This window comes from Rhinoderma darwinii, chromosome 4 (assembly GCF_050947455.1).
Source record: "Rhinoderma darwinii isolate aRhiDar2 chromosome 4, aRhiDar2.hap1, whole genome shotgun sequence".
Classification (NCBI taxonomy): domain Eukaryota; kingdom Metazoa; phylum Chordata; class Amphibia; order Anura; family Rhinodermatidae; genus Rhinoderma; species Rhinoderma darwinii.
In genome coordinates this window covers 304,258,613-304,285,142 of record NC_134690.1, presented here as the reverse complement: position 1 = coordinate 304,285,142, position 26,530 = coordinate 304,258,613, and the positions used below count along the sequence as shown (strand labels likewise).

General features: G+C 42.8%; 1 protein-coding gene across 2 annotated transcripts in view; it reads left to right on the top strand.

Annotated features, from left to right (window-relative positions):
- The window catches only part of SCAF8 (SR-related CTD associated factor 8), a 272,897-nt gene that overhangs the window by 210,606 nt on the left and 35,761 nt on the right, over nucleotides 1-26,530 (top strand). For both annotated transcript variants that reach the window (XR_012883211.1, XR_012883212.1), the window contains exon 22: nucleotides 14,421-14,753. The gene's annotated coding sequence lies outside the window, so the exon portion shown is untranslated. The remainder of the gene's footprint in view (nucleotides 1-14,420; nucleotides 14,754-26,530) is intronic.

Sequence of the window (26,530 nt, the reverse complement as noted above, 5' to 3'; positions counted from 1 at the left end):
GAGCCCCATTGACTTCCTCAGTCTGGCTGTAGACCTAGAAATACATAGGTCCAGCCAGAATGAAGAAATGTCATGGTAGTAAAAACAATACGCTCCGCAGCACACATAAGATCTGCGGACTTCATTGCGGAATTTTGACTCTCCATTGAAGTCAATGGAGAAATTCCGCCATGAGTCCGCAACCAGTCCGCCACTGCTCCGCAACAGACAGAGCATGCTGCGGACACCAAATTCCGCTCCGCAGCCTATGCTCCGCAGCGGAATTGTACGCATCGTGTAAACGAACACTGCTAAATTAAAGTGAAAGTCAATGGAGAAACGGCTCCGCTGCGGATTAACGCTGCGGAGTGTCCGCAGCGGAATTTAAGTGAAATTCCGCTATGTGTGAACCCGCCCTAACTTGGCCAAAAATGCTTGTTTTTGAAAAAAAAAAAACCTTACTGTTATCTACATTGCAGCGCCGATCTGCTGCAATAGGAGATAGGGGTTTGAAAATCTGGTGACAGAGCCTCTTTAAGGCCCCTTCACATCGTATTGTTGCCCTAAGTTTATCGTGTAGTCAGGAAATCTTCTACCTTACAGTATAAACAACGTAGACGATAATTCACAGGGCTCCATTATGTCCTTTTAGCCTCCGTCGGGCTGGTGGACGTCGGTTTACCTTCTTTTTGAAGGATGAAATGGTGTAGTAAACTTTGTTATTCCGGAGTCCCCAGGCAGCATCACAAGTGCTCTACCCGTGGACTTTGTCCCTGGGAGCTCCTGACATCACTGTCCATATATGTAAAGTGACATCAGGGGATTCTCCAGGGCCGGAATCCCTGGCCAGAATGTTGCCGACGCTCCGGCCGTGTACTCAGGCTTTGTGCAGCTTCGGACGTCACTTTATGTATATGGACATCAGGAGCAGCGCCATAGTCCCTGGGCAGAGCGCTAGTAGAAGGCTCCAGCCCTGTTCATAGACAGTGACTTCAGTAGTTTCACCTGGGCCATTCCCCAGGCGACGTATCCCACTATATGCCATACAGTCGGATACGTTTTAGCTAAATAGATCAAAATCCGGAGCATGAACCGGTCACTGCCGGCTCCATGGTTTCCTTCACTGTAATTGACATCAGCACCAAAATCATTTAATGCGAATAACGTAAACACGTGAGCGCCACACTTTCCCAGTCACTGATATGTCTAGTGACACAGGACAGGTTATAATCCCTTATATTTGGCAGGTTAATTCGTCCATCTACTCTATGGGTCATCATTCATAAAAATGAATACTTGCCCATAAAAGTATTGTGATAGGGCCTTATTGAGCCTTATTACATTCACATATATATGTAGCAGGGTAATAGTGTGTAATGGGTACAGTATATTGGATATGCTCACCATCTTTAACCCCTTCCCGACATTTGCCGTACATGTACGTCATGGAAAGCATTGACTTCCCGCATCTTGCCGTACATGTACGCCGAATGTTTGGGACCGGCTCTGAAGTTGAGCCGGTGCCATCATCACCGGATCTCAGCTGTATCTTACAGCTGACATCCGGCTGTAACGGCGGGGACCGAAATTAGCTTCGATCCCCGCCATTAACCCCTTAAGTGCAGCGCTCAAACGCGATCGCTGCACTTAAGGTGTTTGCAGCTCATCGGAACCCCAGTAATGAAATTGCCGGGGTTCCGGTGGCTGCAATGGCAACCGGAGGCCTAATACTGGCCTCCCGGTCTGCCTAGCACCGAAGCCGGTCAAGATCCGCCCGGCGGCGGAGCCTGATCGGCTTCCGTAGCTGCCGGCAAGATGGCGCCGGGTCAGGAGCTGATCCGGCGTCATCAGCGGTGGAAGTCAGCTGTACTGTACAGCTGACATCCACCTGTAACGGCAGGAACCGGAGCTAGCTCCGATCCCTATCATTAACCCCTTCGATGCAGCAATCGAAAGCGATTGCTGCATCGTAGCGGTTACTAGCAGATCGCCAGCGACTGCTGTTATGGCAACAGGAGACACAATGGTCTCCTGCTCTGCCATTACGGAAGCCGATTTAGGCCCCGCCGGGAGGCGAAGCCTAATCGGCTTGCTGTCAGTGAATGACTGACAGATCTAATACATTACACTACATAGGTAGTGCAATGTATTAGAAAAAAATAAATCTGACCGTTGGACCTTCAAGTCCCCTAGTGGGACTTGAGAAAAAGTGTAAAAAAAGTATAAAAAAGTGCAAATAATGAAAGTTTGAAAACAATAAAAGTTTCAAGTAATCAAATAAAACACAATCCCCCTTTTACTCTTATCAAGTCCTTTATTATTGAAAAATAATAATAAACCATATGTATTTGGTATCGCCGCAACCGTAACGACCTGAGGTATCAAAATATTATATTATTTATTGCACGCGGTGAACAGCGTAAAAAAAAACGTAAAAAATGTTACCAGAGTTTCTGTTTTTTAGTCACTTTGCACTACAAATGTTAGAATAAAAAGTGATCAAAAAGTCGCACGTATCCAAAAATGGTGCCTATAAAAACTATAGCTCGTCCCGCAAAAAACAAGCCCTCATACACCTCCGTCGACAAAAAAATTAAAACGTTATGGTTCTCACAACTTGGCGACAGAAAAAATACATTCTTTTTACAAAGGTAATTTTATTGTGCAAAAAGTTGTAAAACATAAAAAAGTGCTATAAATTAGGTATCACCGGAATCGTACTGACCCGCAGAATAAAGTTAACATGTAGTTTATAATGCGTGGTGAACGCTGTATAAAAAAAAAAAAGCTGTGCCAGAATTGCGTTTTTTTGTTTACCTGGCCTCCCAAAAAATAGGATAAAAGGTGATCAAAAAGTTGCATGTACCCCAAAATGGAACCAATAATAACTACAGCTCGTCCCGCAACAAACCAGCCCTCATACCGCTACGTCTATGAAAAATAAAATTAGTTATGGCTCCAATAAGTCAGGAAATAAAAAAATATGCAGTTGTGCCCGAGGGGAACATTTCTTCTGTTTGAAGAGGTGATTTATCAAGGCCCTAAAATTAGGGAACCAGGAAAGGGAGGGCCCAAACATATCTGCTGGAAGCGACGGTGCCCGTATTATACCAGGACAACACTTCACAGCAAAATTCTCCAAACTACAAAGGCGCGGAGTGTGGATCAAAAGGGGGATAAGAAAGGACGCCATATATCAGTGCGACACCGGCCTGTGCAGAAAAGATTGCTTCACAGCGTAACACATATCTATGGATTATTTTATTGTTTTTTTTTACCCCATTATTATACCACCTGACTATGCCCCTTATATACTCCGCCCGGCTTACATATGCCCTACATTATAAACGGAAACACCAGTAAGACTCCAAACAAAACTACTACCAAGCAAAATCCACGCTCCAAAAGCCAAATGGCATTTCCTCCCATCTAAACCCTACAGCGTGCCCAAACAGCAGTTTCCTTCCACATATATGGCACAGTCATACCCGGGAGAACCCTTTTAGCAATTTTTGGGGTGTGTGTCTCCAGTGGCATAAGCTGGGCACGACATATTTGCCACTGAATGGCATATCTAGGGAAAAATATAAATGTTTAATTTGCACCATCCACAGCGCATTCATTTATGGAAAAGACCTGTGGGGTGAAAATGCTCACTACACCCCTTAATAAATGCCTTGAGGGGTGCAGTTTCCATAATGGGGTCACTTCTCAGGGGTTTATTTTTATTATTTCACATCTGAGCCTCTGCAGTTGTGAACCAATACTTTGTAAATCGCCAAATTAGGCCTCAATTTTACATGGTACGCTTTCACTCCTGAGCCTGGTCGACTGTCCAGGCAAGAGATTAGGGCCACATGTAGGGTGTTTCTAAAACCAGGAAACCCAGCATAATAATTAGAGAGCTGTCTTGTTATGGTGGCACAAGCCGGGCACCACATATTGTCCACATATCTGTGGAAAAAAATCCCATTTTCACTCTGCAACATCGAGTTCACACTAATTTCTACAAAACACCTGCAGGGTTAAAATGCTCACTACACCCCTAGGTAAATGCATTGAGGGGTGTAGTTTCCAAAATTGGGTCACTTCTGGGGGTTTCCACTGTTTTGTGCCCACAGGCGCCCAAAAACCAATCCAGCAACATCTGCACTCCAAATGGCGGTCCTTCCCTTCTAAGCCCTGCCGTGTGCCCAAACAGCAGTTTATGACCACATATGGGGTATTGCCGTACTCGGTAGAAATTGCTTTACAAATGTTGGGTTCTTTTTTTTCCTTTATATGTTGCGAAAATGAAAAAATTTGCGCTAAAGCTACGTCTTATTGAAGAAAAAGGATTGTTTTTATTTTCACTGCCCAATTCTAATAAATTCTATGAAACATCTGTGGGGTCAAAATGCTCACTACGCCCCTAGATGAATTCCTCAAGAGGTGTAGTTTCCTAAATGGTGTCACTTTTTGGGCGTTTTCATTGTTTTTTCCCCTCAGGGGCTTTGCAAATGTGACATGGCCATTCCTGCTCAATGTGATCTCCAAAAGCCAAATAGCGCTCTTTCCCTTCTAAGCCACGCCGTGTCTCCAAACAGCCGTTTATTACCACATGTGGGGCATTGTTTTACTCGGGAGAAATTGCTTTACAAATTTTGTGGTGCTTTTTCTCCTTCAGTCCTTGTGGAAATGAGTAAAAATAAGCTAAACCTACATTTTCTTTGAAAAAATGTTGATTTTTATTTTCAGGGCCTACTTCCAATAATTTCTGCAAAAAACCTGTGGGGTCAAATCGCTCACTATACCCCTAGATAATTTCCTCAATGGGTGTAGTCTCCAAAATGGGGTCACTTGTGGGGGGTTTCCACTGTTTTGTCTCCTCAGGGACTTCGTAAATGTGACATGGCCTCCGCAAACCATTCCTGCTAAACTTGAGCTCTAAAAGCCAAATAGCGCTCTTTCCCTTCTCAGCCCTGCCGTGTCTCAAAACAACCGTTTATTACCACATGTGGGGTATTGTTTTACTCGGGAGAAATTGCTTTACAAATTATTTTTCTCCTTTAGTCCTTGTGGAAATGAGAAAAAAAATCGCTAAACCTACATTTTCTTTGAAGAAATGTTGATTTTAATTTTCACGGCCTACTTCCAATAATTTTTGTAAAAAAACTGTGCGGTCAAAATGCTCACTGTACCCCTAGATAATTTCCTTGAGGTGTGTAGTTTCCCAGATGGGGTCACTTTTGGGGGATTTTGACTGTTTTGGCACTGCAAGAGCCCTTCAAACCTGACATGGTGCCTAAAATTTATTCTAACAAAAATAAGGCCCCAAAATCCACTAGGTGTTCCTTTGCTTCTGAGGCCGGTGCTTCAGTCCAGTAGCACACTAGGGCCACATGTTGGATATTTCCTAAAACTGCAGAAACTGGGAAACAAATATTGAGTTGCATTTCTCTGGTAAAACCTTCTGTGTTATAAAAAAACTTGTACAAAAAATTTATTTCTGCAAAAAAATATGAAATTTGTAAATTTCACCTCTACTTTGCTTTAATTCCTGTGACATGTGTAAAGGGTTAAGACATTTTCTAAATGCTGTTTTGAATACTTTGAGGGGTGAAGTTTTTAAAATGGGGTTACTTTTTGGGGGTTTCTAATATATAAGGCCCAAAAAGCTACTTCACAACTGAACTGGCCCCTGTAAAAATGGCCTTTTGAAATTTTCTAGAAAATGTGAGAAATTGCTGCTAAGGTTCTAAGCCTTGTGATGTCATAGAAAAATAAAAGGATGTTCAAAAAACGATGCCAATCTAAAGTAGACATATGGTGGATGTTAATTAGCAACAATTTTGTGTGGTATAACTGCCTGTCTTACAAGCAGATACATTTAAATTGAGAAAAATGCTAATTTTTGCAATTTTTCGCTAAATTTTGGTGTTTTTCACAATTAAATACTGAACATATCGAGCAAATTTTGCCAGTAACTTAAAGTCCAATGTGTCACGAGAAAACAATCTCAGAATCGCTTGGATAGGTGAAAGCATTCCAGAGTTATTACCACATAAAGTGAACATGTCAGATTTGAAAAATGAGGCTCGGTCAGGAAGGTCAAAAGTGGCTAAAGAGGGAAGGGGTTAAAAGATGGTTTCTTGCCAGGCAGTAACAATAAAGGTAATGCCATCTCTGTAGTTTTTGAGCAATACTTAAGAAAAGTTGGAGGTAATTCAAGTGATAGATGGATTCCCCAAATATCCCCAAGTATTTCACATAAGATTTGGCCACTGGTATCCCTCAACCTCTCCCCGAACACTAAATATATAAGATTTCGAATTTGGTTGCGTTTATCTTAAAACCCGAAAACAATCCAATATCTGACATATATCACAGGACCTTGGGTAAATCTTCATGGGGTTGAGACATATATAGGACAATGTTGTCTACAAACAAGACTATACATAGGTGCTTTTGCCCTATTGATATCCCTTGGAACAGACCATGATCCTCCAGAAACCTGGCAAGGGGCTCCAAGACAATATTTAAAAAAAGCATCAGCCATGTCCCTTTTTGAATGGGAGGAACCTGGAAAAAAAGTCTCATAAACCCCTCATAAGAATATTCGAAAGGCTCCAGTCACTCCCATGTCATCTAGTACCTGCCCTAACCACTCCCATTTGACTTTATCAAATGCTTTTTCAGCATTTATAGTGACCAGAGCAGGTACCTGATCCACTTGGTCAATACCATGAACCTGATCTAAGGCCTATAAAACATTTCTAATATTGGTAACTGCAGATCCTATACAAAGCTAACCTTTGAGGGCGAGGTCAGCAGGGGGAGAATTTTAGCCAATCGGTTGGTCATAAATTTAGAGAATATTTTCGAAAACTTAAATTATTAGTGATATTGGCCAATAAGTTCTGGCCTGCTCTAAATCTTTCCTTTCTGTAGGGAGTATTTTAATGTAACAGTCAGTGGTGTAACTACCGCCGGCATGGGCCCCCACCCATGGACGGAGGCTCTGCTAGCGGCCGCTATGGCTGCTACAGCGCGACACCACTGAAGGGGTTGTTCCTACAAAAGACATGCATCCCCTATCCACAGGATAGGGGATACATGTGGGATCGCTGGGACGCCCAGCGACAATTAGAACGGGGGACTGAACGTCCCCCGAAGTTCTCCATGACAAACCTCGGACTTCCGGGGTCTGTCGGCAGCTCCATAGAAATGAATTGTGCATCAGTCATGCTTGTGCACATGCGTGACCAGCATTCCTTTCATCTTTATTGAACTGTGCAGACCCCGGAAATCTGAGGTTTGTCATGGAGAACTTCGGGGGACTTTCGTTCCCCTGTTCTCCTTATCGCTGCCAGCAATCACACATGTATCCCCTATCCTGTGGATAGGGGATACATCTCTATTGTAGGATAAACTATAGGCCGTTTTTTTTTTGGGGGGGTTGGGGGCTGTATGGCGTTATCTACAGGGGGGGCTGTATAGCGTTATCTACAGGGGCAGTATGGCGTTATCTACAGGGGGTTTGGGGCTGTATGGCATTATCTATAGGGGGCTGTATGGCGTTATCTACCGGTGGAGAGCTGTATGGCGTTATCTACAGAGGGGCTGTATGGCATTATCTACAGGGGGCTGTATGGCGTTATCTACAGGGGGGCTGTATGGCATTATCTACAGGGGGAGGGCTGTATGGTGCTATCTACAGGGGGGCTGTATGGTGTTATCTTCCCTGGGTGCTGTATGGCATTATCTACAGGGGGATGTATGGCGTTATCTACAGGGGGGCTGTATGGCGTTATCTACAGGGGGCTGTATGGCGTTATCTACAAGGGATAGGGTGTATGGCGTTATCTACAGGGGGGCTGTAAGGCGTTATCTATAGAGGGGCTGTAAGGCGTTATCTACAGGGGGCGCTGTGTGGCGAAATCTATAGGGAGGCACTATCTACAAGGGGGGGTTGTGTGATACCCAGGGGAGGGGAGCCCCAGTCAAAAGCTTGCTATGGGGCCCAGTCTTTCCTAGTTACGCCCCTGGTAACAGTATTAAAGTCTCCAGCTGTTGGTCAAAAATGTGGAAGCAAGGAGTTCTGATAAAACAGCAGCCTGATGACTGGGCTGGCTGGATGAAACACTCAATGCCTTTTTGTCCCCCTGAGAGGAGAGAACAGTGTTAAGATACCCACCAATTATCTTGTTTGGAAGCATATCCAATAGCAATTCAGTTTTCATAAATTCAAATAAAGGTTTTTGTTCTGTGTTGGGTGCAAAGACATTATATATACACTAAAGTTCCCATTAGGAACTGTAATATGTAAATATAATAACCTTCCCTCCCCATCAGATTTCTTAGATTTCACCGTATGTGTAAAAATTCGTATTTATTAATGTCAAGACCCTGCCTTTTGTATTGACTGCTGGTGAACCATAAATCAGCTTCTAAAAGATGGGTCTCTTGGAGCATCGCCATGACCACTTTCAGTCGTTTTAGGTGCCTAAGGACCTTCTTAAATTTATTAGGGGATCTAAGCCCTTTCATATTCTAAGTAAGAATTCTCATAAAGTTGTAACCAATGGGATATGGTTTACATAATCTACGACATAATGGATATTAGAACCCCCAGGAAAGCTATTGGGAAAAAGTAGATATTAGAGCAGTACGACCTAATGTTATTTGGTAAACCCAGCACCACGCACAGCAATATTGACCTGTTAGATCAAGTGTATTGCAAATTCACCACCTTTCATAAAGAAAAACGTGCAAATGTACACATCAAAACCCTGAAATGTAAACTAGTCAAGAATGTATAAACAATGGCAGAAAATCTCTGGTAAGCAACTATTGTTGCTACTCCCCATACTCTGTTAGGTATCCTATAATCTAGGTGTCAAAACTGTTAGGCGCAGCATCCTATTTATAGACCCTCAGCCAGTATTGCAAAGGCGACATATGACTAAGATACACATGTAAACAAGAATCATATATTATGTGAATGGCTGAACCATGGTTATATCATGTGGAAAGGAGCCCAACCAAAGTCTTAGATATGAGATAATGCAGAACAGTTTTACCCCACCATAGAGAGAATATTCACCTTCTGTATTACAGGCTAGTATAGAGGTAAAAAATTCTGAGAGGGAATATGAGAGGAGGAAAGATATAAGTGCAAAGGAAGATTGGACAGGGGCATGTAGCTATAAGCTATAAGAGCACACGAAGGTAAAGTGGTAAATAGGGGAGAAGATATAGGAAGGAAATTTTATAGATACTATAAACATCTGTATACTTCAGAGGCACAGATGGATTAGCATATAATTAAAGGATACTTGGGTGAAATCTCGTTAGCTTCTCTAACACAGGAACAAAGGGGAATATTGGAAAAAGAGATATCAGTGGAGGAAGTGATGGAGGTGATTGGGAAATCACCAAAATCTAAGACAGCAGGTCCTGACGGCCTTCCATATGAGATATATCAGAAATATAGACATATAGTGGCTCCACTCTTGGTGGAAATTTTCAATGAGACTTTGGAGGGCCCTGGTCTCGCATTTAATAAAAATTGTTTAGGATGGTGATAAAGCTCCTTATAATCTTTGTGAAATCTTGGAAGCAAGGATGTTGAGGGATAAAATAAGAGACTCAGAAATTATTAGAATGTTATGTAAAGTATGGGAAAAAACACGTAAGAGGAGTAAAATTAGGGGATCACTAACATTTTATCCACTGTTTAATAATGAGAATGTAGAAAAAGTAAAAAAAATGGATCTTCAAAAATGTTGTCACAGGAAAGGTTTATATTATATAAATACGTTTTTTCAGGATGGTAATTTAAGGGAGTAAGGCGGGATTCACACGACCGGGTCACGCCCGAGCCCGAGTGTCGGCCGGTAAAATCGGCCATTTTGCCCGGCCGGTTTGCATAAAGTTTTGCATCCGTTCCGGGCCGGGCAGATCTGGACAGTGACATCAGCGGCAACTCCTGAAGGGGAATCCCCATGTGTTCGGGGATTCCGCTTCAGGAGTTTCCCCTGATGTCACTGCCCAGATATGGACAGAGACATCAAGCGCTCTGTTCAGGAGCGGAATCCCCGAAAACACGGGGATTCCGCCCCTTCAAGGAGCTAAAGTGGGGCTAGCACATAGCAGAGCGGGGAGATACCTCCCTGCTCTGCTATAGTGGCGTCGCTACAGTAGTAGTAGCAGCCGCATCAGCAGCAGCTGCTAGCAGCGCCATGGAAGGTGTCGCCGGGCCAGGGCGCTTTTAAAACAATCAGGGGAAGGGAGCCAGCGCAGCGCTCCCTCCACCTGCTGTACACCCCGGCCCTGCCACACAGTGTACAGCCATTCGTCCGAATGGCATCAACTCCTCCTCCTCACATGCACTCTGTGCTGTGAGGAGGAGGAGATAGAGCGCAAGCGACGGAAAACCCGGCCATCACTCGGGACACATTCCGGTGATGGCCGTGTATTATCCGGCCCCATAGACTTCTATGGGAGTCGGGCGGCCGGGTACCAGGCCAAAAATAGAGCATGTCCTATTTTTTGACGGCCGGTTTTCCCGGTCGTCAAAAAATCGGTCGTGTGAATAGCCCCATTAGGGGTCTATTATTCCTAATGCAGCCGGGTGCCGGCCGATTTATGAACGGCCGGCACCCGGCCGGGAAACCCTGTCATGTGAATGAGGCCTTAGACACTATATGGGGAGAAGAGGAAGATCCAAGAGGCACAGTATTAAGATAATGGCAATTAAAACACGCAGTAAGAGGGTCACAGGATAGAGGGGTGTTTCAAATAAATGAGTTTCCAATTTTGGAATTTGTATATGCAAGTAAAGGAGAAAAAGGATTTATGTCTAAGGCCTCATTCACACGACAGGGTTCGAGTGTCGGCCGGGAAAATCGGCCGTTTTTTTTCCCCGGCCGGTTTGCATCCGGTTTGCATCCGTTCCGATTCCGTTCCGGGCCGTGTTGCCGTTTTTACCGGCCGATTTGGACCCGATTTGCATCCGTTTTTTTCCCTGACCGTTTTTTAATCGGATGAATTTAATTTGTCAATTGTTTTTTTGTTTGTGTTTATTTCCTCCTCACCTCCATCTGTTCATGCCATGTCTACCAAGCATAAAAAAATCATTATGCCCTTTTTTATATTATCTTCACATTACTAATAATGTTCATTCATTACTTCATTAGTTTTCAACATTCTTTTGTATGTCCCCCTGGACAGAGCACTTGATGTCTCTGTCCATATCTGGATAGGGACATCAGGGGCAACTCCTGAAATGGAATCTCCATGTGGCCGGTGATTCTACTTCAGGAGTTTCCCCTGATGTCACTGTCCATATATGGACAGAGACATCAAGCGCTCTGTCCAGGAGCGGAATCCCCGAACACATGGGGATTCCGCTCCTTCAGGGAGCTAAAGTGGTGCTAGCACATAGAGCAGGGACGAAGCTACAGCAGTAGCAGCCGCAGCAGCTGCTAGCGGCGCCATCGGCCATGGTAGGTGCCGCCGCTAGCAGCCGCTATGGCTGCTATAGCTGTAGCGACGCCTGAAGAAGCGCCAGGGCGGAAAGGAGGCTGATTCGCCGGGCCAGTGCGATTTGGAAAGGGAGCAATCACAGCGCCCCTTCCACCTGCTGTACACCCCAGCCCTGCCACACAGTACCCCTGCACATAGCAGAACAGGGAGCGCTTCTTCTGAATGGGATACACTCCTCCTCCTCCTCACATGCACTCTGCGCTGTGAGGAGGAGGAGAGAGTGCGCGAGCGACGGTAGACCCGGCCATCACTCGGGACACATTCCGGTGATGGCCGTGTATTACCTGGCCCCATAGACTTCTATGGGAGCCGGGCGGCCGGGTACCCGGCCGAAAATAGGGCATGTCCCATTTTTTGACGGCCGGTTTTCCCGGCCCGTCAAAAAATCGGTAGTGTGAATAGCCCCATTAGGGGTCTATTGTTCCTAATGCAGCCGAGTGACGGCCGATTTATGAACGGCCGTCACCCGGCCGGGAAACCCTGTCGTGTGAATTCCGCCTAAGAGTTATGAAGTACTCAGAGCACAAATGGACACAATAGATAGAAAGTATAATAGGGATAAATGGGCGACAGAATTGGGTGAAATTAAAAAGGAGGAATGGGTAGAGGTTGGAGATAGATACTTGAGTGTATCTCTTAATAATAATCACAGGATAAAACTATTTTTTATAATTAATAGATTGTACTTTACTCCGAAGAAATTAGGTAAATTTAATAAGGATAGGAATGCCAACTGCCCCAGATGTGACAGGGAGGATGGGGGATTTATGCACCTAATTTTTTGGTGTCCAGGAGTCCATAAGTTTTGGATGGAGGTGATTTATAACATAAAATTGGTATTGGAGATTAGTATCCCTAGATCTCCAGCCATTTGGTTGCTGGGAATATATGATCGGATTTCTAATACGTATTTGCATCTTTCAGAGCTCTTTTGCCATCATCCAGTGAGAGAACCGTGTATGTCATATTGTCCATCACAAAAGTCAGGGAGAATGTAAAGCCCCATTTGTATCGTGTTTTGGGCCCATTGCAGAGCCAGGGTAATAGGCCTCAATGTCTAGCTAAGGTAGCTGAGCTAATGTCTGAGTAAAGTTGGACCGAGTTGGGATTCCCCCATACTGCAGAGAGAATCAGGTCTCTCATTTCAGGGTATTGTAGGTTCAAGACCACATCACAGGGATGATCTCTGTCCCAGGAATACTCTAGGGATCGATGAATTCGCGTTATGTGAAAAGAGGCCCAGTCTGTCTGGCGCCATAAGGCAGCAAATAGATTCAGGGCCGTATTCTTGATGGCGGTGATGGATTCCGGGTATCTCAGGCCTCATACTTGAGCACAAGGGCCTTCAGCTTGTGCGCCTGTTCTTAAACATAAGTGCGATACGCTTACATGGCATCAGAAAACTCTTCCCTGATTGTATCTAGATTGTCGGTTTTCTGACGGAGTTCATTCAGTTGCTTTGATAAATTGTCCACTGCCAACTTCAATTCCATTTTAATAGTGACCTGAATATTTCGAATGAGCTCATCTGTGGGTATAGCCATACCCTAAAGGTCTGACTGTTTTACAGGTGAGTCCAGATTTTCCACATAGAGAGAGAGGGATGAAGGCAGAGACATGGAGCCAGCAGGCAAAAATTTCAGGCAAAGTTAGAGCAGTACCCACTTCATATCGCCTGGACGTTTCATGGAGGTTTTCCTTGTCGGTTGGGGCTAAAGGGAAGGACAGGAGAGTACTGTTGCCTCTAGATCAGCGGTAGGAACGGAGCTCAGCTAAGCATGGCAGATCATATTTTAAATATAAATCAAATAGCTCATAGATATGAAGACTTTGCAACCATTTTTGTGATCCGATGCATTTAACATAAAATATGATGTAACTTTGCAAATAATCTTAATTAAAAATACCCCAGTTTTCTAGGTATACAGCTCATTTGTAGACCTATGTGTCTCCATAGTTACAGACTACAAACAAATCATGTATGTAGTCTGATCCTGCAGTCATGTATTACTTGCTTCTATCTGTGCCCTCCTCTATTGTCTATGAATTAGCAAAAAGATTTTGCTATATGGAATGGAGTAACACATGACTGCATTGTCAGACTAAATACAATAATTCTGTTTGGTTTATAGCATAACTTGCACCACCATTTTGGGGTGAAAGATGGCATGTTTCAGAGGAAATGCTTACTAAGCTCTGAACTTGCAGCTCCACAAGCAGAAATGTCAGAGAAAGCAGGTATATTGATCCATATTTAAAAATATTTTTTTCCATGACATATGTGCACATAGTCTTGATTAGGAAAAAAAATCTTTCGTTTTGTGTATACAGCTCCTATGGAGATCTATGTGTCTCCATGGTAATAGGCTACACAAAAAACCTCTGAGTTGTCTCATTCTGCAGTCCTGTGTTAATTTCTTCTACATGCCCAAACTCCTTGACTATTTTCAAAGTTTCTTCATTTGTTATACTAGCAGTATTAGAGCAATATGGAAAAAATAAAATCGCTGCAATTGTTTCCCAGCAAGGTCATTTAAAGGCTATGTAAACCTTCGAAAGTGATATTTTTAAAAAAAATAAAAATGTCAGTCAGTTTGTTTAGTTTAGTTTTTATTAAAAATTATTTTTACTTTTTGAGATATACAGTTAAGTCCATAATTATTTGGACAGGGACACAATCTTCATGATTTGGGCTCTGCATGCCACCACATTGGATTTGAAATGAAACTACTGAGATGCAATTGAAGTGTAGACTTCCAGGTTTAATTCAGGGGGTTGAACAAAAATATCCTGTGAAACGTTTAAGAATTGCAACCATTTTTTTTACACAGCCTCCACATTTCAAGTGCCCAAAATTAATTGGACAAATTAACATTACCATCAATAAAATGTGTTTTTTTAATACTTTGTAGAAAATCCTTTGCAGGCAATGACTGCCTGAAGTCTGGAACCCATGGACATCACCAAACGCTGGGTTTCCTCCTTCGTGATGCTTTGCCAGGCCTTTGCCAGGATGGAGGTGTGTGCAGCAGGTTATACCAGATGTGGTGGATGACAGCAGGTGCAGCAGGTTGCACCAGACGTGGCGGATAACATTGAACGTAGCAGATGACACTGGATGTGGCAGACGACACTGGACGTGGCAGACGACAATGGACGTGGCAGACGACAGCAAGTGTAATAGGGCATGACTCCAACACTAACAGGCTCAGGAACAAGAACACAGCACTGGATACAGGATACAGGTAAAAGGGCATGGGTAACAACAGGAACAGGGTAACACTAAGGGACCATTTGCAAGACTGACATGGGAAAACTAACAATGCTCAGGCAATGAGCAAAGGGACAGGGCCCTTCTTATAGTCCAGGAACTCATGGGCAGTTGTGGTTGATGATTTCCCATGTGCCCTTTAAGGCCGGGCACGAGCGTGCGCGTGCACCCTATGGGACACAGCGGACCGGAGCGGAAGTGAGTGCTGGCGTCTCCTGGGAAGGAGATGCGAGCCAGCGCTCACAGATCCATGGCTGCGGCCGCCGGGGGGGACAGTCTGCGGCCATGGACGCTACAGAGAGCAAGAGCCAGATGAAAAGACACAGGGTTAACAACTTCAACAATTTCATATGGACCAATAAACCTAGGAGCATATTTACGAGACAGTACTTTCAGTCGCAGATTTTAAGTAGAAAGCCACACCTTTTGACCCATACAAAACACAGGACCCATAGTACATTTTTTGTCAGCATTTTTCTTCTAAATAAATTGGGAGTTCTTCAGGTTCAATTGAACTTGAACCTGAGCCCAAACTGTGCATAGTTTATTTGCTTCAACCTCAGGGTTATCACTCGAAGAGGCGGAAACGAGGAATAAAACCATAATTACAGAAAAACAGCGAGGTATCAAGGGAAACATGGTAATGATTATTTATAGCAAATTCCGATAATGGAAGATACGAGACCCATTCAGCCTGGTTATCAGCAATATAACACCTAAGATAACCAAGATGACCAAGGTTTGATTAAAGCGCTTAGTTTGATTATTAGGCTGGGTTCACACGAGCATGTTACGTCCGTAATGGAGGAACGTATTTCGGCCGCAAGTCCTGGACCGAACACACTGCAGGGAGCCGGGCTCCTAGCATCATAGTTATGTACGAAGCTAGGTGTCCCAGCCTCGCTGCAGGACAACTGTCCCGTACTGTAATCATGTTTTCAGTACGGGAAAGTAGGTCCACGGAGAGGCAGGGACTCCTAGCATCGTACATAACTATGATGCTAGGAGCCCGGCTCCCTGAAGTGTGTTCGGTCCGGGACTTGCAGCCGAAATACGTTCCGTCCATTACGGACGTAAAATGCTCGTGTGAACCCAGCCATAGTGTCAGGGTGAAAGGCAGAAGAAAAAGATAACTGTAAACCAAGTTTCTTACAGAAGGTTCTCCAGAATTTAACCACACATTGTACACCCCTATCAGAGACAATACTTTCTGGAATACCATGCAGACGAACCACTTGATCAAAAAATAACTTAGACAGAGTTTTGGAATCAGGGAGTTGCGGCAATGGAATGATATGACACATTTTACTGAAAAGGTCCACCACAACCCAAATTACAGTTTTCCCTTCAGAGGGAGGCAAATCGGTGATAAAATCCATGGACAAATGAGACCAAGGTTTCTGTGGAACAGACAAACGAAGTAGTTCACCCATTAGACGAACTCGAGGAGCCTTAGTGTGAGCGCAGGCATCAAAAGCAGAGACATAGGAAATAACTTCACGAGACACAGACGACCACCAGTAGGGACGTGAGATAAGTTTTTTAATACCAGCTATCCCTGGATGACCACACAAAACAGAATCATGTAACTCATTGAGGAAACAAAATCTGAACTGAGGAGGTACAAACAATCTCCCAGCTGGAATGGTTTGCGCAGCGAGTTGCTGACAATCTTTTATTTCAGTAGCAAAATCGGGTGATATTGCAGAAACCACTATAACTTTAGACAAAATAGATTCAGGCTGAATGTCGGGGACCTGAGTGGAACAGAAACTTCGTGATAAGGCGTCAGCCGTGACATTTTTAGACCCGGGTCTGTAGGTTACAATAAAGTCAAATCTGGTAAAGAACAAGGCCTGTCTGGGATTGAGTCTTTTGGATGATTCTAAAAAAGTCAGGTTTTTATGGTCAGTCAATACAGTAATTTGATGTCTAGCCCCCTCTAGAAAATGGCGCCACTCTTCAAATGCCCACTTAATAGCAAGAAGCTCATGATTACCTATATCATAATTTTTCTCAGTGTCAGAAAATTTGCGAGAAAAAAAAAGCACAGGGACGCAAATTAATAAATACAGAAGATCCTTGAGACAACACAGCCCCCACACCTATTTCTGATGCATCAACCTCAACAATAAAGGGGCTAGAAAGTTCAGGTTGAACAAGTACATGCACTTCTATAAAACACTGTTTTAAGGTTTTGAAGGCAGAGAACGCACTAGGTTTCCAATTTACAAGATCAGAACCCACTTTCGTAAGATCCGTCAAAGACTTGGCAATGGAGAAAAAATTAGGAATTCATTTTTGGTAATAATTAGCAAAACCCAAGAATCTCTGCAGAGCTTTTAGTGAAGTGGGTTGGACCCAATCAAGAACCGCTTGAACTTTCGCTGCTGTTTTCAGGATAAATCATGCACCCATTTAACAACAAAACCTCAGCGACCACGTGTCACCACAATGTCTATGCTTTGTCACGACAGCCATTTTCGTCCGTGCCGCAAATGCTTCAATGCAGCCCTGTGTGGCCTCACCTTAAGAGACATGATAACAAATTTACTCACAAATCAATTCAACATCCCCCCCTCCAAAAAATAAATAAATAACAATTTAGTTTGAAAGGAAGCCAGAGGAGAAAATCGCAGTCTAGCTTTCGAACACCTTGGAGCTGGTTTACTTTGCAACTAATATTTGCACAGTCTAAAAAAACAAATATTTGCAACAAATATTTGAAATAGTCTAAAAAATTACAAAACAACCTCGAAAACTAGGACAAGCCAATTATTATTTTAAAAAAAAATACAAGCTACCGTATCGAGTATAGCGCAAACTGAAGTTCTTTCTGGCACACCCAAATAATAAATCACATGCAAGTAATGTGTACCACAAAAACGGGTGCACGACTAGGCAGAACCAAGACAGCACGGATAATACATCTACCCCAATGTGTTAACTTATTCTGTTCCAGTTGCTGATCATGTCATTTTACCTGTCTGTCGTATCCATAGCAGCCATGTTCTGAAATTGTAGACCACAGGTTGTCAGCACTTCACGGGTTACAGATGGTTGAAATAAGTATATTTTTTAGTCGTGGGCAGCAGGGTTTAGATACCAGTCTGGATGATCCGTATAATCACAGTACATAGACAACCTGTGCCTCAAAGTGTAATATCAAAGGACATTAATGCGAAAATGTCATACATAATGCACTTACATTATTTCATTGAATGAGAAGCACATTGAACTGAAACCTTCAAACTATCGGACGTCATTCCCCAGTCACAGAAGTATACAAACCTCTGTTCCATCTGGTCTGTTGGCAACAGGGTCCATTGGTTTGTCATTGTAAATTATCTATGGTATCCGTATTACTTCCAGCAGCCTGGAGTTTTCTTCCTGCCTGCAGGATCTCTGTAAATATTCCCAAACCTCTTCTGTCCTCAAGAAAATCCAGATACAGTAAGCACTCACCCTGTCTAGTATTAATCTGGATTTTTTTATGACTGAAGTAGCTTCTGAATATTAACATTTGCGCTGTTTTCGGGGGTGGGGGGTCACACTTGTTTTTAAACTCTGGACAGCCCATTTACGGTAAAGTTCCAGCCAAAGTTAAAATGATCTTTTTTGGAGCATGTACCGTCTATGACCTCCTAATTTTACTGATCAGGGATTCCCTTCTGTAATGAAAGACATTAGATACTCCAAATATTGGAATAAAAGGCTGACTCACACTTGCTGGTTATCTAAACATGTGAATGGAACCAAGTAAAGCAACCAAGATTAGCTATAGCCAGAACAATTCTTTGAGCTCATGTGGTACAACAAGCTTTCTCTTCTGAGCATTTCCAATTGACTTTAGGATCGACTCACACACAGCATTTTGCTGCGTTTTTGTGTTTTTTTCATGGCTTTTTAATGGATTTTTTTTTTGTTGCGTTTTTTTCATGCAGTTTAAAGTAAGGCCAGATGTTACATGAACGTCAATAGTAAAATATCACATGCACCACACACAACTGTGATTTGGTTGTGGCGTTTTTAAGGAAATTTTGTTTTCAGTGGCTTGTTATTCAGGTGTTTTTCCCATAGGCTTCCCTATAGGACCCCCAAAATTGCCAGTAAAAAAGCATGTACAAATTGTCACCAAATGAAATACGCCACAATAACGCCACAAAAAATTGTCTTAAAAACGCATGTTACATTTGAAAACTGCCTTATATAGTACTTATACATTCTGTGTGGCTAATATACACTGAATGGCCACTTTAAGGCTGGGTTCACACGTGGCGGAATTTCACTTAAATTCCGCTGCGGACACTCCGCAGCGTTAATCCGCAGCGGAGCCGTTTGTCCATTGACTTTCACTTTAATTTAGCAGTGTTCGTTTAGACGATGCGTAAAATTCCGCTCCGGAGCATAGGCTGCGGAGCGGAATTTGGTGTCCGCAGCATGCTCTGTCTGTTGCGGAGCAGTGGCGGACTCATGGCGGAATTTCTCCATTGACTTCAATGGAGATTCTAATTTCCGCAATGAAGTCCGCAGATGTCATGCACATGTTATGTGTGCTGCGGATGCGTCTTGCTTTTTTAACTTGACATTTCTTCATTCTGGCTGGACCTATGTATTTCTAGGTCTACAGCCAGACTGAGGAAGTCAATGGGGCTCCCGTAATGACGGGAGCATTGCTAGGAGACGTCTGTAAATAGTCACTGTCCAGGGTGCTGAAAGAGTTAAGCGATCGGCAGTAACTGTTTCTGCACCCGGGACAGTGACTACCGATCCCAATATACAGCAACCTGTCAAAAAAATAGAAGTTCATACTTACCGAGAACTCCCTGCTTCTGTCTCCAGTCCGGCCTCCCAGGATGACGTTTCAGTCTAAGTGACGGCTGCAGCCAATCACAGGCCAAGCACAGGCTGCAGCGGTCACATGGACTGGCGCGTCATCTAGGGAGGTCGGGCTGGATGCCGAAAGAGGGACGCGTCACCAAGACAACGGCCGGTAAGTATGAAATTCGTTTACTTTCACTAGGGAAAGTGCTGTCCCTTCTCTCTATCCTGCACTGATAGGGAGAAGGGAAGCACTTTTCCCGCAGTCCGCAGCAGCTAGTCCGCATCAATTTTCTGCACATTTTGTGCAGATCCGCAGCAGAATCTGCAACACAGATTCTGTGCGGCATTGATGCGGACAGTTGCGGAGGAAATCCGCCACGTGTGGTCATGCCCTTATAAAGACACCTGTCCTTTTATGATTGGAGCTTCCCTGTATGTAAATTACACACGTGACCCCAGAGTGCAGCCTGACATCAAGTGAGCACAGTTTCCATGGATCAGTTCCACTGTGGTTCCACATTACAATGGAAAAAAATCGAGCAATATTAGCAACGAGGAATCAGTGCTAGACTAGCCGGGGGCCCGTATTTTCAAAACTGCCAACCTTGTAGGATTTTCTTATGCAATGGTGTTGAGAGTATACCAAGAATGGTGTGATTGAGGAAAAACATGCAGTGAAAGGTGATCCTGTGGATGTAAGCAACTCGTCGATGGAAGGAGTCAGAGGAGGATGTCAAGAATCGTTCTGATGAACAGACGGTGCACAGTCAGGGCCTGTTCACATCACCGTTCGCTTTCCGTTCCGGGGTTCCGTCAGAGGTTTCCGTCGGGTGAACCCTGCAATTGAAAGTGAAAGCACAGCTTTCGCTTCAGTCACCATTGATATCAATGGTGACGGAAACATCACTAATGGTTTCCGTTCGTCACAATTCCGGCAGGTTTCCGGTTTTCCGACGGAGTCAATAGCGGAGTCGACTCCGCTATTGTTTCCGTCGGAAAACCTGCTGGAATGGTGACGAACGGAAACCATTAGCGATGTTTCCGTCACCATTGATATTCAATGGTGACTGAAACGGAAGCTGTGCTTTCACTTTCACTTTCCGTTGCAGGGTTCACCGACGGAAACCTCCGACGGAACCCCGGAACGGAAATGAACGGTGATGTGAACAGGCCCTCAAACAAACTGCAGTAGAATACAACTCTGGTGTTCCAACTAATGCGTCCAGACACACAACTCATCATTAGACAAACTTTAGACAAGCATTCTGTTATACAATACACAGTCACTTTACCATATTCAGTCATATACTGAAGGTTTTTCTGGTGTTTAGATTACAATACTATGGTTTCCTTCAAGCAAGCTTTTGTGTGGTCTAAAAATGTTAGGCCGCTTTCAGATGGCAGTAATATGGGCACTTTTAAGCGACTGTATTACAGCTGCAACACCCAAGCCTCCCATGCTGCTCGCAAGACCTTTTTTTCTGCTATCATCTTGTCTCTGAAATTTCTTCCATGTACAGGGGCGGATACAGGATTGAATCTGGGGGGGGGGGGGGGATAGTCTCGCATTGCATTCAGTTTTCACTCTGTTAAATATGTAAACCACATCATCAATTAAAATAGGAAAATTAAAGTGGTACATAAAAAGCACCTAATAATACGGCCAAGGACAGACCTACTCTCGCTTTTACAGTCAGGGATAAATATACACTACCACAATACAAGCATACAGTGACCATTTAGTGGTCAAATACCAGTTCTACACTGGCGGTTTACATAATATAATCATGCTGCAGACCATACAAGAGTAATCAGACAGAAAACATAATAACTAGTAACTCACCTTAGACTCTGCTCCCCAGTTTCGCCCCACGCCAAATCCCTCGTTGACAAGGTGGGTTCACACCGCCCTTTTCTGGCCCTGTGGCAGAAAATCCCACGGGCTCCGTGACAATTAGTTCAGTAAATAAAAGCAATGATAAGTGGCAGTCATAGTATTGCAATGAAACAAAATCGAATCGACTGATTAACCCCTTAATGACCGCCAATAAGCCTTTTCACGGCAGTCATTAGTGGGCTTTATTCTGATGCAATAGCCGTTTCACGGCGCTGCATCAGAATAAAGTAAGCAGAGCAGGGAAAAATCTTGTTAAATCTCCTTGCTCTCAGCTGCCAGATGTAGCTGAGGGCTGGGGGCATCCCTGCTCGAACGTGTGAGATCGATATTAGTATCGATCTCACCTGTTTAACCCCTCAGATGCGGTGCTCATTAGTGTGCGCCGCATTTGAGTGGTTTTGGAGAGAGGGAGGGAGCTCCCTCTCATCCCACTGACACCCGGCGATAAGATCGCCGAGTGTCTGTGTCTCCGATGGCCTAATAAAGGCCCCCAGGTCTGCCCGTAGTAAATGCCTGCTAGGTCATGCCAGAGGCATGTCCTAGCAGATACCTGTCCATTTTAAACGGACAGGCAGTAATACACTGCAATACAAAAGTATTGCAGTGTATTACAATAGCGATCGGATGATCGCATATTAATGTCCCCTAGTGGGACTAGTATAATAGTAAAAAAAAGTTTAAATAAAGTTAATTAAAAAAATGTGAAAAAATAAATAAATGAAAAACCCACTTTTTCCCCCTTACAAAATGCTTTACTATTAAAAAAAACACAATAAAGCAAAAAAGTTACACATATTTGGTATCGCCTCGACCGTAACAACCCCGACTATAAAGCTGTTACATTATTTAACCCGCACGGTGAATGCCGTAAAAAATTAAATAAAAAACTATGGAAAAATTGCTGTTTTCTGTTAATCTTGACTTAATAAAAAGTGATCAAAAAGTCGCATCGGCGGAACAATAAAAAAGTTATGGAGACACAAAAACAAATAATTTTAAAAAAAAAGTGTTTTTACTGTGTAAGTAGTAAAACATACAAAATCTATACAAATTTGGTATCTTTGCAATCGTAACAACCAGTTGAATAAAGTTATTGTGTTATTTATACCACATGGTAAACGACGTAGATTTAGGACGCAAAAAAAGAGTGGCAAAATTTCAGGTTTTCTTCTATCCCCCCAAAAATAGTTAATAAAAGTTAATGAATAAATTATATGTACCCCAAAATGGTGCTATTAAGTACAACTTGTCCCGCAAAAAAACAAGACCTTATACAGCTATGTCGGCGAAAAAATAAAAAAATTATAGCTCTTCGAATGTGACGATGTAAAAACGTAAAAAATGGCATGGTCATTAGGGCCCAGAATGCAAGCAGGGGGAAGGGGATAAAGATATTTTTTCAAACAAAAACAATACAATACAATAGAGTCGTAAAGTACAGTAAAGCCTAAATTCAGTTTGGTGTAATTTACATTCACAGCCTAACAAAGTATGATTGACAGTTCACTCACAAAACTCAAATAGTCCGTCGACAGGGGTAAGCCATAAGGCCCAGCAACGGCTTCTCCCTGAGCCCAGCACATAACACTGGCCGTCTATCCATTGATTAAACGATGTTTTCATTAAAACACTGCAGTGCTTTAGAGTAAAACATAGTTTATTAGTGGGGCCTATCATCAAATCGCGCCGCCTGTGGTTAGGGCAAAATGATCATGCTGACAGCTTATCTAGTAATGAACAATTACATTACAATAATACTTTTGCTATTAGATTACATTTTTATTTTGTCATTTTTTAACTATGGCTGGAAAGACATCCATTCCTTTCCCTTGTAGTTGCCAATTAAAATGAAATATTAGACATGTACATCATGCACTGCATTGGCTCTCCCCGTGCATGTCACTTAGGTTGATTTTGACATTGAATATGCAGTAACATTATCTTCACCATGTCACATGCCATCCATACATAATGTAGAAGGCTAAGAATAGGGTACTTTATACTGTGTGACAACTGGATATAACTAAGGTGCAAAATTAAGCTGCATATTGTTAAGCAAAGCTCAGAGTTATCTGACAGTTGTCTTGGCCTAAGAAGAAAATGTATCCCATAAATATGACATAAACTTTATTTGTGTATATTAACCCCTTCCCGCCGCAGCCATTTTTTTTATTTTCATTTCTTATTGTTCCGATGATAAAGCCGAATGAGGGCTTCATTTTTGCGAGTTGCCGTTTTTCATGGCAAGATTTAATGTACCAGATAATGTACTGGGAAACTGGAAATAAAATTCTTTGTGGGATGGAATGGGAACAAACTGGGATTCCTTTTGATTTTTGGGTGTCGTTTTTACGGCATTCACCGTGCAATAAAAACGACATGTTAACTTTTTTCCGTGGGTCAATACAATTATGGCAATACCAAATTTATAAAGTTTTTATATTTTACTACTTTTACAAGGATAAGACTAATTGTTAAAAAAAAATTTGCTTTGTGTCTCCATTTTTTATTTTTCCGTCGATTGAGCGACGTGAAGGCTTATTTTTTGCTGGGACGAGCTGTAATTTTATTGGTACCATTTTCGGGTACACGCAGGTTTTATACATTTTTTTTTGGAGGTGTCCAAAGAAACCAGTGATTCTTGCATTTAATTATTATTAGTTGTTTTTTTACTGTGTTGACCGTGTGGGTTAAATAATGTTATATTGTGATATATGGCGATACTAATTATATTTATTACTTTTTTTTAAAACAGTGCTTTAGGGGGAAAATGAAAAAAGGGTTTTTGTACACAATATTCTTTTTATATAACTAATTTTTACTCTTTTTTTATTACTTTCCCTAGGGGACATGAACCAGCGATCTTTGGATCGCTTGCATGATATACTGCAATGCTAATGTATTGCAGTATATCGTGATTTTTTACATGATTTCGTGATTTTATACAGGATATATAGAAGCTGTGGAGCTGTGCAAAAGTTGTTTCAAATTACATAAAACATTACATTACATAATACAGTGAAGGAAATATAGTATTTGATCCCTTGCTGATTTTGTAAGTTGGCCCACTGTCAAAGACATGAACAGTCTAGAATTTTTAGCCTAGGTTAATTTTACCAGTGAGAGATAGATATTATATATATATATATATATATATATATATATATATATATATATATATAAAAGCACATAGTCAAAATTTTATATATTTATTTGCATTGTGCACAGAGAAATAAGTATTTGATCCCCTACCAACCATTAAGAGTTCAGCCTCCTCCAGACCAGTTACACGCTCCAAATCAACTTGGTGCCTGCATTAAAGATAGCTGTCTTAAATGGTCACCTGTATAAAAGACTCCTGTCCACAGACTCAATTAATCAGTCTGACTCTAACCTCTAACATGGGCAAGACCAAAGAGCTTTCTAAGGATGTCAGGGACAAGATCATAGACCTGCACAAGGCTGGCATGGGCTACAAAATCATAAGTAAGACGCTGGGTGAGAAGGAGACAACTGTTGGTGCAATAGTAAGAAAATGGAAGACATACAAAATGACCGTCAATAGACATCGATCTGGGGCTCCATGCAAAATCTCACCTCGTGGGGTATCCTTGATCCTGAGGAAGGTGAGAGCTCAGCCAAAAACTACACGGAGGGAACTTGTTAATGATCTCAAGGCAGCTGAGACCACAGTCACCAAGAAAGCCATTGGTAACATATTACGCCGTAATGGATTAAAATCCTGCAGTGCCCGCAAGGTCCCCCTGCTCAAAAAGGCACATGTACAGGCCCGTCTGAAGTTTGCAAATGAACATCTGGATGATTCTGAGAGTGATTGGGAGAATGTGCTGTGGTCAGATGAGACTAAAATTGAGCTCTTTGGCATTAACTCAACTCGCCGTGTTTGGAGGAAGAGAAATGCTGCCTATGACCCAAAGAACACCGTCCCCACTGTCAAGCATGGAGGTGGAAACATTATGTTTTGGGGGTGTTTCTCTGCTAAGGGCACAGGACTACTTCACCGCATCAATGGGAGAATGGATGGAGCCATGTGCCGTCAAATCCTGAGTGACAACCTCCTTCCCTCCACCAGGACATTAAAAATGGCTCGTGGCTGGGTCTTCCAGCACGACAATGACCCGAAACATACAGCCAAGGCAACAAAGGAGTGGCTCAAAAAGAAGCACATTAAGGTCATGGAGTGGCCTAGCCAGTCTCCAGACCTTAATCCCATCGAAAACTTATGGAGGGAGCTGATGATCCGAGTTGCCAAGCGACAGCCTCGAAATCTTAATGATTTACAAAATTCCATCTAACATGTGTGCAAACCTCATCATCAACTACAAAAAAGTCTGACTGCTGTGCTTGCCAACAAGAGTTTTGCCACCAAGTATTAAGTCTTGTTTGCCAAATGGATCAAATACTTATTTCTCTGTGCACAATGCAAATAAATATATATAATTTTGACTATGTGCTTTTCTTTTTTTTTTATATATATAATCTATCTCTCACTGGTAAAATTAACCTAGCCTAAAAATTCTAGACTGTTGTTGTCTTTGACAGTGGGGAAACTTACAAAATCGGCAAGGGATCAAATACTTATTTCCTTCACTGTATATATTATGTATTGAGACTCATTTTAATGTTTAATGTAAAAAATGTGTAGGTGTGTTTATTTTAATTTAACCCCTTCCCAGCATTTGCCATATTCATACGACAAATGGTGGACACCGGCTCAGAAGCTGAGCCTTTGCCATCATCACCGGATATCAGTGGTGTATTACAGCTGACATCCGAGTGTAATGGCGGGGACCGAAATTAGCTTCGAACCCCACCATTAACCACTTACATGCAGCGGTCAAAAGCGATCGATGCATTTAAGTTGTTTGCAGCTCATCGGCACCCCAGCAATCAAATTGCAGGGGTTCTGGTGGCTGCAATGGCAACCGGAGGCCTAATACTGGTCTCCCGGTCTGTCTAGCATGGAAGTCATTCAGGCCCCGCCCATAGGCGGAGCCTGAAAGGCTTCC